Source organism: Magnolia sinica, chromosome 16, assembly GCF_029962835.1.
Source record: "Magnolia sinica isolate HGM2019 chromosome 16, MsV1, whole genome shotgun sequence".
Lineage (NCBI taxonomy): Eukaryota > Viridiplantae > Streptophyta > Magnoliopsida > Magnoliales > Magnoliaceae > Magnolia > Magnolia sinica.
In genome coordinates this window covers 21,866,837-21,883,898 of record NC_080588.1, presented here as the reverse complement: position 1 = coordinate 21,883,898, position 17,062 = coordinate 21,866,837, and the positions used below count along the sequence as shown (strand labels likewise).

Here is a 17,062-nt window from a genome sequence, read left to right as displayed (position 1 = left end):
CACACAATAGGCCAATCAGTTTATTTGATAAGTTCGATTGCTACGAGCACACATTGACTTAATCAACATGGAGCGCATAAGCACCCCTTGTGGCCTAACCACTGTTGACAATCGTCTGCAACCCAGATTCTTCGAGTTACCTAATGTGGCGAGACTACTTCGGTCACCTGTACATGGACTGTTACCGATTGCCTGGACTACATTGTAGTTCCAATCTTACTCAGGTATAGCATGTAAACACATGTGATAATCACTTCAGCAATTAACAAACAATTCAAATAAATTCCTCATTTGAGCATTTCATCAAACACATTGAACATGTTACCAAACACTTGCAATTTTCTCATAAATCGCATAACGGCAAATTTGGTTACGTGAGATAAACTATACATATGAACAAGGTAATTTAGAATCCTATCTTAACACTCTTAATAAATATAATCCATCAACAATTTCTCACTCAGACAGATTATCAAACACTTAAGTTACACTTCATCAAATGTATAGACTAGGTTAGTTACAACGCATATTATGGCAATTCCTTACATAAAGAGGTCGTCATGCACATGACAAACATGATTCCTAGATTAGTAGTCATGGCAAGCACAAAACACGTTCACATGTTCATTCAAACATTTTTACAAACACATAGGATGTATATTTTGTTCACATAATTCATATATGTAAAATAAATAGAAATCAACGTGTCTAAGGTGATATGGTAGCAATCAAGTCAGACATAAATCATTAGCTGACATTGAAAGCATTGAAAACCATAACCCAAGCGTTTATAGTCCGCACCTTTCGTCGGAATACTAGATTCGGACGCTGTTCGAATTCTACGTTCCTGAAAACGGAACGTCGGGCACCTAAACAACGAAATAGGTTAGCTAGTTCGTCAATTACGCTATCTGAATTTCTAAATCAAGATTAGGGTTAGGTTTTCTTACCCAAATCGTGGCTGAATCAGAGTGTGTAGCAAAATGTGGAGGTGATTCAGTGCGTGGAGTTGTGGAAGAGAAACGCTGCAACAATCTCCCAAACTTTCTCTTCTCTCCTTACTCTCTTCTCTTCTTTTCTCTCTTCTCTCTCCTAGGGTTTGGAGAAAATCGTATGGGAGAGATATGAGGTGGTTTAAGGGCTATATATAGGCCTAGAAGTGATGCAAATGGCCCCAGGGCCATGGTATACTTAATTTATATCCAAAAGGTGACTATTTTTGACAAACAGAGCTAATAGGAAGGCCCACTACTCACATACGTCATAGTGTAAGTTTCCTAACAATGGATCTATGCCAGGATGTGATTTTGGTGCGATCGGATAAGCAGGTTGACCATGGACCTGTGTCAGATCAACAATCGTACTTGCTCGATCGAGGCCACTGTTATATGGATATGTGTAGGAAAATTTCCTTTTCCCATGGGTGAAGTTTGTGAGAAACCGACGGTCTGAAATCCTCAATTTTGCATGTGAGCGAATGACCCAATTCACTTAAGTTTCAATACATTTTTTAAAGATATTCACGTTTCTCACGCACTTCACTCAGGGCTCAAGTTGTGCGTTTCTGGATACTATTTGGGCTCGATTCTCGCGATGGTTGTCAAACCCAGTAGGATGGATGTAACCCTATAGTTTTGTAGTCAATGGACTCTCAACATGCGGTCCAGGTCTGATACAGAGTTTCAATGTACTCCCGAGAGCAACGGGCTCTTGGGATTTTTCCTGGGTCTTCATATAGTGTTGAGTCAGTGGTATTAATGGTTTTAGGTCTTGCCATTTGTGGAAACGGTGGTTCGAGTTAAAGCCACCGATTATTTAGTTTTGCACTTAACCTATTTTTCGCTGAAATTACGACGGGATACGGTCCTTAAGTATTTCTGCCTGAGGTGGTACTTGTGTCTTTGTATGAATTTTTTCAAGACATTACACATTCTCGGGATCAAAATTGGCGATGAATTCCGCTACAGGGTGGTGCTTTCCATCATTGGCCTTCATCGGCCTTATCAGGGTGGGATAGGTTACACAAAGGTAAGGGGAGGGATTCTGGCTACAAAATATCAACATTCCTCCTAGTCAATCATGTAACTCATTAAGGTCCATCAACATTCCTATGAAGTGACTGAAATTCACCGTGAAGTGAGTGAACTTCATCGCAAAGTGAATGAAATTCACCACGAACTGAGTGAGCTTCATCGCGAAGTGAATGAAATTCTAGGTGGACCACACCACAGGAAACAATGATCAATGGCCATTAAAAACTTTTTATGGGCCACAAAAGGTTTGGGCCAAGATGATAGTTGTGCTTTGCCTTCATCCATGTCCGTGTGACCCTATTAACATGTTGGATGGCTAATAAACTTCGCGGTCGATTTCGTTCACTTCATGGTCAATTTTGTTCACTTCGCGGTCAATTACATTCACTTCGTGGTGAATTCCCTTCACTTCGCAGTAAATCCCCTTCAATTCGCGGTGAATTCCCTTCACTTCGCGATCAATTCCCTTCAATTTGTGGCAAATTTCCTTCACTTTGTGGTGAATTCAATTCAATTCATGTACTTCGCGGTGAATTTTCTTCACTTCGCGGTCAATTACATTCACTTCATTGTCAAATTCCTTCACTTCGCGGTGAATTTACTTCACTTCGCGGTCAACTTCCTTCAATTCGCAGTGAATTTCCTTCACTTCGTGGTGAATTTCATTCAATTCATCTACTTCGTGGTGAATTTCCTTCACTTTGAGGTCAATTCCATTCACTTTGTTTACTTCGCAGTGAATTTCCTTCACTTTGCAGTGAATTTCATTCACTTCGTGGTCAATTTCATTCACTTCACGGTCAATTTCCTTCACTCATGTTGAATTTCCTTCACTTCGCGCCCAATTCCATTCACTTCGTTCACTTCGCGATGAATTTCCTTCACTTCGTGGTCAATTCCATTCACTCCGCGATCAATTTCAATGGTTACGATTATAATTTGTAGTGTAACATCTCGAAAAAATCCGTACAAAGACCTGAGTACCACCTCAGGCAAAAATACCTAAGGATTGTACCCGTAGAAATTTAGGCGAAAATAGGTTAAGTGCAAAACTAAATAATCGGTGGATTTAGCTCGAACCACCATTTCCACAAATGGCAAGACCTAAAACCATTGATACCACTAACTAAATATGTTGCACCCTATGTTGTATATAGGGGATGCCTCCTAAAATCACTCGGAATATGGCACGTCTCCCACTTGTTGGATCGATTGACAGAGCACCTCCCCCGAGCGATAGCCATACGGACCCCAATTTGGGCTCAGGTATTAAGATAATGCCGGATCACAGCCGGCCACTGGCCCCATAAATGGGCCAACACCTAGTGCACCATCGGTTCTGGGACAGAACTGTGCGTCTACGTCGATGCCACACGAGCCTCAAGCGGCCTCTCCCCCTAATAGGTTAGAGCAGATGATGCTCCTAATGCAGTAACAGTAACAAGTTTTGGCTAGTATTGCGAGGGCCATTGCCCAAAACATGAATGTGGTCCCACCTATGCCACCCGTGCAGCCCACTGGAACTATGAATACAAGTGGCTTATTTGAGCGCTTTCAGCACTTCTGCCCTCCTACTTTCGTGGGTACTCACCGACCCGAGGAGGCTGAGTATTGGTTAGATCGTATAGCTAAGATGTTGAAGCTGTTGCACTGTACTGAAGCAGAGCAATTTGAGCTTGTTACTTATATGTTCGAAAAGGAGGTTAGTCTTTGGTGAGATAGCATCCTACAAACCGTCCCCATGGGATGTGTGGATGTGGGACGCATTTGAGACTCGTTTCCATGAAAAGTACTTCCCCCTCACTTACTGTAATGAAAAGGAGGGTGAATTTCTCCACCTCCAATAGGGAGGAATGACCATAGTAGAATACAAGAACCGTTTCACAGAGCTGGCCAAATATGCTCCATTGATCCTAGCAAATGAGCCGATGAGAATGCGGCAATTTTCAGAGGGACTGCAGGTTGATATCCGCACCAAGATGTGTTACGTTAGCATTCCTAACTATGCTGAGCTAGTGAACATGTCCCTACGAGCTGAGAAAGATGGTGAAAGAGTGTCTCAGACACGTATGCCAATAGGCTCGAGGCCTCGGCCTGAACTATAGAACTGACCAGCTCTTGGTAAAAGGCCACGTGTAGACTCGCCTCCCAAGCTAATGGCTCCACCGACCCAGTAGAGGGGATCTGATCTTTGGTGCGTCTATTGTAACAAGACGGGACATACAGAACCCTTTTGTTTTACCAAGATGAGGGACAACAGCTTTACGCTACTTTAGAAGATCAACCGCCAGTCACCACAAGTTATTTCAGCTCCACCTCTACTATCTGCACCACCGGCACAGCCATTCAACTGACCTCCTGCACCTCGATATAGGCCGCCTCAATGACCTATGGCAGCGCAACCTAATCGTCCTCAACAAGCTTGAGTACATACCCTCGCAGCTGAAGCGTTTGAATCTGCGGTTGCAGTACCGCTAGCTTTTGAAGTCACTGCCCACATCTAAGGTACACCAGTATTTCTGTTGGTGGACACTAGGTCCACTATATCAATGATAGCATACTCTACAGTCAAGTGATTAGGGCTGAGCACTACCCCTATGGTTGGGGTGAGAGTTATCACCTCAGTAGGAACCTTTATAGATGCCATTAAGCTTTATAAAAATTGCCCGATAGACTTAGCGAGCAGAGTGGTGTGCATTGACCTAATTGTCACCACGATATATCATTACGACATCATCCTCGGCATGGATTAGCTTACTGAAATGAAGGCAGAGATTGACTGCGAAACCAGATTAGTGACAGCCCATGGGCCCAAGGGCACGACCTTCACTTTCCTAGTTCAGGTCAATTGGCCCTGCTGCATTAGTTGTTATGCTTCCTTATTGGAAAATGTTGATGGTCCGACACTTGGAGACATGCTAGTAGTCCAAAATTTCACGGACATGTTCAGAACGATACCTGGACTACCTCCTCAGCGTGAAATCGATTTTATCATCGACCTTGTGCCAGGCGCGACACCTATCTCATTACAGACGTATCGCATGCCTCCATGAGAAATGGAGGAATTGAGAAAACAGATTGATGGTTTGTAAGATTCGGGTTTTATACGACCGAGCGTATCCCCTTAGGGAGCACCTGTGTTGTTCATAAAAAAGGACGGATCGCTGTGATTGTGTATTGATTATCGCAGGTTAAATCACGTCACAATGAAGAACAAGTATCCTCTGCCTAGGATAGATAACCTGTTTGACCAGTTGAAGGGGGTACAGTATTTCTCTAAGATAGACTTATAGTCCGGGTATCATCAGTTGCACGTTAGGAATGAAGACGTACAAAAAATAACTTTTAGAACTAGTTTTGGGCACTACGAGTTCCTCGTGATGCCGTTCGGACTTACAAACGCACCGGCCGTATTCATAGACCTCATAAACCGGGTATTTTGGCTGTATTCGTACCAATTCGTCATCGTGTTTATAGATGACATTTCGATATACTCCAAGAGTCAGCAAGATCACAAAGAACACCTGCGAGCAGTTTTTAATACTTTCAGGAAGAATTAGTTATTTGCACAATACCGGTAATGCGACTTCTGGAAAGAAGAAGTCAAGTTTCTGGGACACGTGGTTTTCAAGGAAGGAATAGCTGTGGGCCTTGCCAAGGTGGCTGTGGTATAAGACTGGGAGCAGCCTGGCTCAGTTATAGAAGTGAGGAGTTTCCTCGGACTTGCCGACTATTATTGCCGATTCATTAAAGATTTCTCCAAGATAGCCCGATCATTGTCTCCAATCACTCGAAAGGATCTTAAATTTGCTTGGAACGAGAAAGCAGAAGCAGCCTTCTAAGAATTAAAGGACAAGCTGACGTCCGCACCCGTGCTTGTACTGTCAGAGCAAGGGGTCAAATATACCATATACATCGACGCATCTCGAGTCGGTTTGGGATGTGTACTTATACAGAAGGATAGGGTGATCACCTATACCACATGACAGTTGAGGAAACACGAAGAAAATTACCCCACTCACAACTTGGAATTGGCGGCAGTCATCTTCGCATTAAAGCTGTGGAGACATTACCTCTACGGAGAGGAGTTCGGGCTCTTTTGCGATCACAAAAGCCTCAAATACATTTTTACGCAGAGGGACTTGAATATGAGGCGACATTGTTGGATGGAGACCTTGAAAGACTTCAAGTTTGAGGTCTCCTACCATCATGGCAAGGCCAACCTTGTGGCTGATGCATTGAGCCGCAAGAAAACTATAGAATTTGTGGCCCCGCTGATGATAGAAGAGTGGAATATGGTGGAATTTGTGCGAGATTTTGAACTGAAGCTGACAGTGGAGGAGTCATTCGAGAGTGTCGCACACTTCCACTTGCAGCCACTTATTGATGACCGAATCATTGTGGCTCAGAAGGAGGATGAGCTACTGGTGGAAATGAGAGAGCGTGCGAGCAACAGTGAAGAACCCTAATGAAGGATTGGCTTAGATGGAGGTTTGCGATATCGTGGCCGCTTATGCGTCCCGAACTGTCATGACCTGAGGAGAGAAGTCTTGAGGCCACCCACAATTCAAAATTGGTGATGCATCCAGTTAGTACAAAGCTATTTCAAGACGTGAAGCGTTCGTACTGGTGGGACAACATGAAGGCCCAAATAGCAGACTTAGTGTCTCGTTGTCTCACGTGTCAGCAAGTCAAGGCCGAACATCGCCGACCCCCTGGTTTACTTTAACCCATGCCCATAGTTGAATGAAAGTGGGATTTCATATCTATGGATTTCATTTTCGGGTTACCAAAGACGAGAAAGGGGCATGACTCCATTTGGGTGATTGTGGACCGATTGATGAAATTGGCCCATTTCCTCCCGATTAGAGTTTCTAAATCGGCAGACGATCTAGCCAAGCTGTACATCAAGGAGATAGTACGACTGCATGGAGTTCCTACGAAGATTGTGTCGGTCCGAGACACACAATTCGCGTCCATTTTCTAGACTCGAATCCAAGAAGCAGTGGGAGTGAAACTGAAGTTCAGTACCGCATTCCACCCACTGACCGATGGGCAGGCGGAACGGGTAAATCAGATACTTAAAGACATGTTGTGAGCATGCGTGCTTGATTTCAAGGACAATTGGGATGACTGTCTCCCCTATACCGAGTTTGCTTATAATAACAGCTTCTAAGTGAGCATTAGCATGGCTCCTTATGAAGCTTTGTATGGGCGCCCATGTCGAGCTCCACATTGTTGGGCAGAGGTTGGAGACCTCAGAAAGATCGATATTATCAGGCATCGACTCCTTGCAGCTCAGAATAGACAGAAGAGTTACGCTGATACAAGACGGCGACTGTTGGAATTTGAAGTTGGAGACCACGTATTCCTTAAGGTTTCCTTAATGAAAGGAGTACTTCGTTTTAGCAAGAAAGGGAAACTTATGCCGTGATTCATTGTCCCATTCAAAATTCTAGACTGAGTGGGTGTGGTGGCATACCATCTTGCCTTCCCACACCACTCGCAGGCGTGCACAACGTATTTCACATATCGATGTTGAAGAAATAAGTTCCTGACCCTACTTATATTATTAAATGAGAGTAAGTGCAGCTAAGTGAAGATGCTACCTATGTACTGCGACCAACGCGTGTTTAAAATAGCAAGGAACAAGTGTTACACAGCAAAGTGATCCCGCTCATGAAAGTGTTATGGACACACCACACTGAGGAAGATGCTACTTGGGAAATGGAAACCGAAGTCCGTAAGAACTACCCTCAGATCCTTGAGGAGTAGGAAAATATACTAATTTCGGGGATAAAATTTTTCTTTAAGGGGGTAGATTGTAACGTCTCGAAAAAATCCATACAAAGACTCGAGTACCACCTCAGGCAGAAATACCTAAGGATCGTATCTCATAAAAATGTAGGCGAAAATAGGTTAAGTGCAAAGCTAAATAATCGGTGGATTTAGCTTGAACCACCATTTCCACAAATGGCAAGACCTAAAACCATTGATACCACTACCTCAACACGACATAAAGACCTAGGAAAAATCCCAAGAGCCTGTCGCTCTCGGGAGTACATTGAAACTCCGTATCGGACATGGACCGCACGTCGAGAATTCGATGACCGCGAAACTATAGGGTTACCTTGCGCATACCAGATAGTATCCAGAAATGCACAACTTGAGCCCTGAGTGAAGTGCGAATATCTTTTAAAAATGTATTGAAACTTAAGTGAATTGGGCCATTTGCTCACATTCGAAATTGAGAATTTTGGACCGTCAATTCCTGACCAAACTTCACCCCTGGAAAAAGGAAATTACCTTGCGCATACCCGTATACTTGTGGCCCCGATCGAGTAAGAACGACTGTTGATCTGACGCAGGTCCTCCACCATCGATCGGCCTATCCAATCACGCCGAAACCACGTCCTGACATAGATCCATTGTCAGGGAACTTACACTATGACGTATGTGAGTAGTGGGCCTTCCTATGAATCCTGTTTGTCAAAAAAAGTCACCATTTGGATATAAATTAAGTATACCATGGCCCTGGGGCCATTTGCTTCACTTCTGGGCCTATATATAGCCCTTAAACCACCCCATCTCTCTCTCATACGAATTTCTCCAAACCCTAGGAGAGAGAAGAGAGAAAAGAAGAGAAAAGAGGAAAGAGAGAAGAGAGATCTTTGGAGATTGCTGCAGCAGTTCTCTCCCACTACTCCACGTATTGATTCACCTCCCCACTTCGCTACACAATCGTTTTCGATTGTGATTTGGGTAAGAAAACCTAACCCTAGTATTGTTGTAAAGATCCAGATCGAGTAATTGACAAACTAGATAACCTATTTCATGATTTAGGCACCCGTCGTTCTGTATTCAGGAACGTAGAATTCGAACCGAGTCCGAATCGAGTATTCTGACAAAAGGTGTGGACTATAAACGTTTAGGTTATAATTTTCAATGCTTTCAATGTCAGCTAATGATTTATGTCTGACTTGATTGTTGCCATATGATCTTAGTTACGCCATTTTTTATGTAATATACATGTATGAACTATGTAGAATGAGATATGCATCCTATGTGTTTGTTGAAATGTTTGAATGAACATGTAAACATGATATATGCTTGCCATGATTACTAATCTAGGGTTCGTGTTTGTCATATGCATGATGACCTCTTTGTGTAAGGAATTGTCATAATATACGTCGTAACTAATCTAGTCTATGTATTTGGTAATGTGTAGTTTAAGTGTTTGATAAATTGTCTGAATGAGAAATTGTTGATGAATTTATTGAATAAGGGTATTGAGATAGGATTCTCAATTACCTTATCCATATGTATGGTTTCCTTCATATAATCTTAATTTCATCTATCTGATTTATGGATAAAATGCGATTGCTAGATAATATGATCAATGTGTATGATGGAAGGCTCAAATGAGGAATTTATTTGGATTGTTTGTTAAATGCTGGTATGATCATCACATGTGTCTACCTATTGCATCTAAGTAAGATTAGGGCTACAATGTAGCCCAGACAATCTGTAACAATCCATGTACAGGTGGCTAAATTAGTCTGGCCACATTGGGTAACTCGACGAATCCGTGTCGCACGACGATTGTCGACAGTGGTTAGGCCACAAGGGGTGCTTATGTGCTCCATGTCAATTAAGTCAACATGTGCTCATACCAATCAAACTTATTAAACAAATTGATGGGCCTATTGTGTATTTACCATGTATGGACATCACTACATGAATTGAAGGTACCACTTACCAATGTAAAAGCCCATTTCAACCATGGTACCACGATCCGCTAAGACTCATGAGTCGAGCATCATGGTATGGGACACCGTGGTTGAGCTGTCGGCCTACACTGGGGTGATGAGCCTCCCTGTAGTGACCGGTGAGCAACCTAGACTCGTGAGCCGGGCATGGTGGTATGGGACACGGTGTTCGAGCTGTCGGCCTATGCTGAGGTGACGAGCCTCCCCATAGTGATCGCGAGTATAAACTCTTGAATTTACCTATCGACTGCTTTCCATTAGGGGTGATGCCGTACAACTTGTCTATCATATGCGATTAACTAGGATTGACGACCCTAGATGGATCATTCGGTTTGGGTTAATGATATAAAGGGAGGTACCTTAGCTTCCCAAATTTGCTATATAAATAAGCTTAATTAAGTACTCGGCTAACATGACCATGCACCACATTGCATGTACTTTGACGGGTAAGTTGCAATTTAGGGAGTGTTGTCATGCGCAAAATTGGTTGTCGGAGTCGCTTGTGAGGGAGCTTTGTGCGAGGGCATACATCATTACTGCACACCATTCCTTCATTAACAAGAGTAGCTAGGAAGTGATTGTTGTATTGCTTTATCATTACTGCTTGATTGACTTAATAACATGTTAACCTTTGCCTTATAATACCACTAAGTTGATCACTCACTCCTACCCTGGGACGGTGTTTTAAAACACCAACTAGACTCTATTGTAGATGCAGGTGATGGGGAAGTCTATGCAGTGGAGTTGGACTTCATAAATGAGGTGAAAAAATTCTCCTACGTTCAACTCTCAGGCAGGTCTATGTAGAGCTCGTGTTGATTCGACGGGATTACAGGAACATATGGATTAGTTGGACACTTTACATTTCGATATTTTGTCTATTTTGAAACAATACAAGTATATATTAAGCCCTGTTACATAATCATACTCCGGAGGTTGTGAAACACTTACCCGTTCAAATATATATATGTTTCAGTCTTCCGCTTGCTTAATTTAATTATATCTGGAGTATGATATGATGTTTGGTATAATCTCATTCATGTTTAACTCATTAATATGGATGAAATCTGAACATCATTATCCATGTTGCATAAGTGATGTGCTGGATCTTAGGAGTAGAGCTTTGCTCGACCCTCGAAATGAATGGATGGTATGAATAAAATATATGAATAAAATATATACATCATGATAGGCCCCACAAAGCCCTTAATTGTCCATATTTAGGTAGATCTTGGTCAAGTAGTACGTAATCCCCTCTCAGATTTGGGGTGTGAATTATATGCAAATGCCTTTCACATGAAGTTCCTAGCTGGAATCTTAGGTGGAGCCCACTGTTATGTTTGTGATAAATCTAATTTGTCCATCCATGTTTTGAGATCATTTTAGGACTTGAGACAAAAAATGAGGAGGATACAAGACTTAAGTGGGCCGCACTAAAGGAAAAGGTGGGTAGGAAAATTCCTATCATTGAAACCTCCCCGAGGTCGACAGTGATGTTTACATGCCATTGATACCGTTCGTAGTGTCATTCACAGTGAGATGAACTCAAACCACCTTTGGAAGAAATCTCTAAGGACCAAATCCTTTAGAAATTAGACGAAAATTAATTAAGTACTAAACTAAATTGGGTAATAGATTAGCTTGAACTACTTTTTATATGATCTATAAGACCCAAAACCAATAGAATCGCCAATGCTACATTACCTAAAAACCTAGGGTCAATCTCAAAACCCAGTTGCTCTTGGGAGCATCTTGGAACTCCATATCGAATTTGGACCATGCGTCGAAGGTCTGATTAATCCGAAGCTATACGATTATAACCGCCTTACTGGGCTTGACAACCATCTCAAAAATCAAGTCCAAATAGTATCCAGAAACGCACAACTTGAGCTCGGAGCGAAGTGTGTGAGAAACGTGAGTATCTTTAGAAAATAGATTCAAACATAAGTAATCTGGGTCGTTCGCTTACAGGCCAAATCTAAGGTTTTAGACCGTCAGATTCTGACCCAACTACACCCTCGGATCAAGGAAATTTTCCTACACAGGTCAGTGTACTTATGGCCCTAATCGAGTGTCGATGACCGTTGAACTGAATTAGGTCCACCGCAGTTGATCCATGAATCCGATTGGATCAAAAACTCAACCTGACTTAGATCCAATGTCAGGAAACTTTCCCTAGACCGTACACAGAAAATGGGCCTCCAGATGTACTCCGTTGGACCAAAACAACTGTTCTTTGGCTATAACCTAAGTATACCATGGCCCTGGGGCCATTGAGACCCGTTCTGGGCCTATACAAGTTCCTTAAACCCTCTCTCCCATGCCATACGAATTTCAAACCCTAGGAGAGAGAAAGTAAGGAGAAGTGAGTGAGAGCTTGAGATTGTCGCTAGGATTCAATCTTGCCACTCCATGTGCTGAATCACCCCATCGGTGTCGCTATACCAATGATACCGATTCCATTTTGGGTAAGAAATCCTAACCCTAATCTATTTTAGGTATCCAAGTTGATGAATTGACAAAATAGCTAACATATTTCATGATTCAGGTAACTGTTGTGTCATAGACAAAGGCGTGGTATTCAAACTGAGTTCGATACGAGTATATCGGTGAAAGGTGAGGACTATAAACGTTTAGGTTATGGTTTTCAAGGCTTTTAATGTCAGTTAATAATTTATGACTGACTTGATTGCTATCACATGTGCTAGGTTACGATGTTTCCATATGTTACACATATATATAACCTATGTTGAATATAATGCATTCTATGTGTTTGTAGAAATGTCTGAATGAATATAGAATTATGATTTGTGCTTGCCATGCTTATTAATTGAGAATATATGATCGTTGCATGCGTGACAACTCCTTTGTGAAAGGATTTGTCATAATATCTGTTATAACTAATATAGTACATGTGTGTTGTAATGTATAGTCTAAGTGTTTGATCAATTGTCTGAATGTGTAATTGTTTGATGAAATGTATTTATTAAAGGTGTTGAGATAAGATTCTTAATTGCCTTAGCTATTCGAATAGATTTCTCCATGTAATTTACATTAAGCTCAGTGATCTATGTATGAAATGCTTATGTATGATGATATGTGCACTATGTGTTTGTTAAAATGCTTAAACGAGGTTTATATTTGGATTGGTTATCACATGCTGTCTTTGACTATCACATATGAATGCTACTACTTTGGAGTGTGATTGGGGCTACAATGTAGTCCAGGCAGTCGGTAATAGCCAAGGTGTCCCATATCGGTATGGGTTGGCGTAACGGTGACCTCCAAAACCGATACGGATACGGGGTCGTAACGGCGATACGGGGGCGTAATGGCGACGCGGAGTGCTTACGCGCTCCATGTCGATTGATTCAATGTGCACTCATACTAATCAGACTTGTCAAGTAACCCAATTGGCCTATTGTATGCTTAATTTGTATGGACGTAATTGCTTGAATCTAAGGTACTAACTTACCATTGAAAAGCCCGTTTAACCTTGGTACCTCGATCCGCTAAGACTCATGAGCCGGGCATGGTAGTATGGGATACTGTGGTCGAGATGTTGGCCTACGCTGGGGTGACGAGCCTCCCCGCAGTGACCAGTGAGCAACCCAAACTCGTGAGCTGAATATAGTGGTATGGGACACTGTATTTGGGCTATCGGCCTACGCTAAGGTGATGAGCCTTTCCCGATGTGATCTTGAGTATACACTAGGATTACGTTAAGGTGAAGAGCCTTTCCGTAGTGATCTTGCGTATAAACTAGGCCTGCGCTGAGGTGACGAGCCTCTCCATGGCGACCTGGAACATGCCCATCGTATGTGATTGACTAGGATTGATGACCCTAGATGGATCATTATTTGGGTAATGATATAAGGGAGGTACCTTAGCTTCCCGAATCTGCTATATGAATAAGCCTAAATAAGAACTTGGTTAACACGATCATGCATCCGCATTGCACGGTGCTTTGGTAAGGAAGTGTACGTGTCCGGAGTGGTGCATGCCGCGATCGTGAGATAATGTTACTGAGGGAGTGTAGGCGAGGGCATACATCATTATCGCATACCATTCCTGTATTAACAAGAGTACTTAGGATATGATTGTTGTATTGCTTTATCATTACTGCTTGATTGAATTGATAACATGTTAACATTTGCCTTATAGCTCCATTGAGTTGATCACTCACTCCCACTCTGGGACGGTGTTTTAAAACACCAACCAGACCCTGTTGTAGTTGTAGATGATGACGAGGCTTTCATGACGGAGCCTGACTTCTATGATGACAAGGAGGAGTTCTCTTATATGCAGCTATCAAGCGGGTCTATGTGGCCATGTTCTGATTGACGAGTTACAGGAATGCTGACTAGATGCTATTATACTTGTTATTTTATATTTTGGAACACACATGTATATTCATTTTATCCATTTTGGGAGTATACATGTATATATTTAACCTGGGAACATGTTCACTTGGGGTCTGATATGCAATATTCGACCCTAATCATATATCTATGACAGTCTTTCGCTTGCTTAAATTTAATCATCTCTGGAGTATGATATGCTGATTTAGCTTAATCCCGTTCATGTTTAATGCACTAACACGAATGACATTAAATCATCATTTTCTATGTTGCATAAGTGATGTGTCGGAACTCGGGAGTTGAGCTTTGCTCGACCCTCGAATTTTGGGGTGTTACACATTCCTAGTGAGATAAACTCAAAACACAAATATTAACATGATTAAAAACTTTTATGGCGCCTCGAATATTTTAATTATGGGCATTCAATCCTCATATTTTCGGCCCATTCGAGTATTGGATATGACTCATTTTTAGCAGTATGTCTTAGAATGATCTCACAAAATGGATGGATGAGGTGGATTTCACATAAACATCACGGTGGGCCCCACCTAGATTTTCAGTGGTGAACTTCCTAGGAAAGGCTTTCCCATGAAATCCGGCTCACACCTGGGGCCTACTGTGGTATATGTGACTACATCCATACCGTCCATTTATATTGAAAGCTTATTTTAGGGCATGATCCAAAAAAATAAATTAGCTTTAAATCTTAGATGGACCTTTGTATAGGAAACGATGGTGATTGACCATTTAAAAATTCTTTTGGGCCACAAAAGCTTTGGATCATGTTGATATTTGCGTCATCTCTTCATTTAGAAGTTATGGCTGCACATCAACCTCAACACCCAGTTGAGGAGGCCCAGGATGAGAATGAGGTGCATCATGCACCCTCACCTCGTACTTTATAAGATTATTTACAACTGATGGGGGTGAGTACACCTTCCTGCATGATATTCCCATTGAATGCAAGAACCATGGACATAAAACCGGAGGTGATTCAACTTATTCCTAAGTTTCATGAACCAGAATCTGAAAGTCCATACTTGCATATGAAAGAGTTTGATGAGATAATATCTACATTATACTTCTCAAACGTGTCCAAGGACAGTAAGACTGATTGTTTCATTTCTCTTTGAAAGAAAATGATAAGCTGTGGTTACATTCCTTAAAACCACGGTCCATTGGCACATGGGCTGAGATGACAAGGGAATTCCATAAAAAGTTCTTCCCAGATCATAAAATGAATACTTTAAGGAAAGCAATCATAAATTTTACACAAAAAGAAGATGAGACCTTCTTCCAATGTTAGGAACAATATAAGGATCTCATAAATTCATGTCCACATCATGGCTACGAAACATGGTGGATAACAATCTTCTTCTATGAAGGATTGACCTCGCCCATGCATCAATTTATGGAAATGATGTGTAATGGGAAATTCATGAACAAGGAAGCCGATGATGCGTGAGCTTATTTTGATAAACTTGTTGAGAATGGGCAATCATGTGATACCTTCTCTAGAATCACCACTTCTAAGCTTACTCAATCAAAGTAAAGGGGGTGAATTTATGTTTTAAAAGAGGAAGATGATATAAATGCAAGAGTGGCCAATCTCACAAGAAAAGTCGAGGTGAGAAGGCGGAACCTGTCAAACCCGATATGGCTGCGGGAGTTGTTTGTCGTATTTGTGCTTGCAACATAAATACAACAGAAAATTGTCCAACAATTCATGCTTTTCAAGAAATATTGAATGAGCAATTGAATGCCGTAAACAACTACCAAAGATCTTTCAACAGACCCACCTCGAATACATACATTCCAGTTGGAGGAAACATCTAAATTTCAGTATTTTGTAGAATCATAACACAGAAAATATACTCGGGTAACCTCTCTCCAACTCTCCCTTATCTTTTAAAACACATCCAAAATTAAGAGTTTTTCAATCAAGGCACATTACAAGCCTTTCAAGACCTTATCAAGGCCATTCAACAGATTGAGTCACACTTAACGATTGAAGAGAAATTGGCTCTTCTAGCTCAACCTCTACCAAATCCAAAACCACAATATAAAATTAGTGACCCAAGCTCTTCAAATCAAATAGAACAAGCTAAGTCTATTACCACTCTTAGGAGTGGAAAGACAATTAATAAATTTATTTCGGCGAGGGCTGAAAAGCCTAAGGACCCAGAAGAAGATGAGAATGATAGACCTAGCATTACTCCATAAGAGGAAGAACCAGAAAAGGTATGTAAGCTGATTGCGCCATTCCCTTAGCGATTAATTGCACCAAAACCTTCTAACTAATCTCAAGATATTCTAGAGGTGCTTAAATAAGTAAGGTCAACATCCCTCTACCGGATGTCATTAAACAAATCCCTTTATATGCCAAATTTCTGAAAGATCTATGCACTACCAAAAGATGGAAAAACATAAGGTAGAAATAACCCAAGACCAACACCTTTATAAATTAGGTTAATATTAGCAAGTGCTAAACTAGAGTGCTTATGAAATTAGTACTTAACTATTTAATTATGATCTGCAAGACCCAAAACGTGTAGAATCATTGACACTATATTACCCTGAAATTTAGAATCCATCTCAAAACCCAGTTGCTCTCGGGAGCACACCGAAACTCCGTGTCAGACCTGGACCGCACGTCAAAAGTCCGGTTACTGCGAAACCATACGGTTAGGACCGTCTTACTGGACTTGACAACCCCCTTAGAAATCAAGTCTTGATTGTGTCTACAAATACACAACTTGAGCCCGGAGCGAAGAGTGTGAGAAACGTGAAAATATTTAGAAATAAAAATCCGACTTTAAGTAATCTGAGTCGTGTCTCTTACGGGCCAAATATAAGGATTCAGACCGTCAGAATCTGACCCAAATACACCCTTGGATCA

The 17,062-nt window shown here is 41.6% G+C and overlaps 1 non-coding gene across 1 annotated transcript; it reads right to left on the bottom strand.

Moving 5' to 3' along the window:
* Positions 1-15,404: 15,404 nt before the first annotated feature.
* Positions 15,405-15,513, bottom strand: LOC131230133 (small nucleolar RNA R71). The gene has a single exon (XR_009163857.1). It is a non-coding gene; the product is annotated as a small nucleolar RNA R71 (small nucleolar RNA).
* Positions 15,514-17,062: the final 1,549 nt, after the last annotated feature.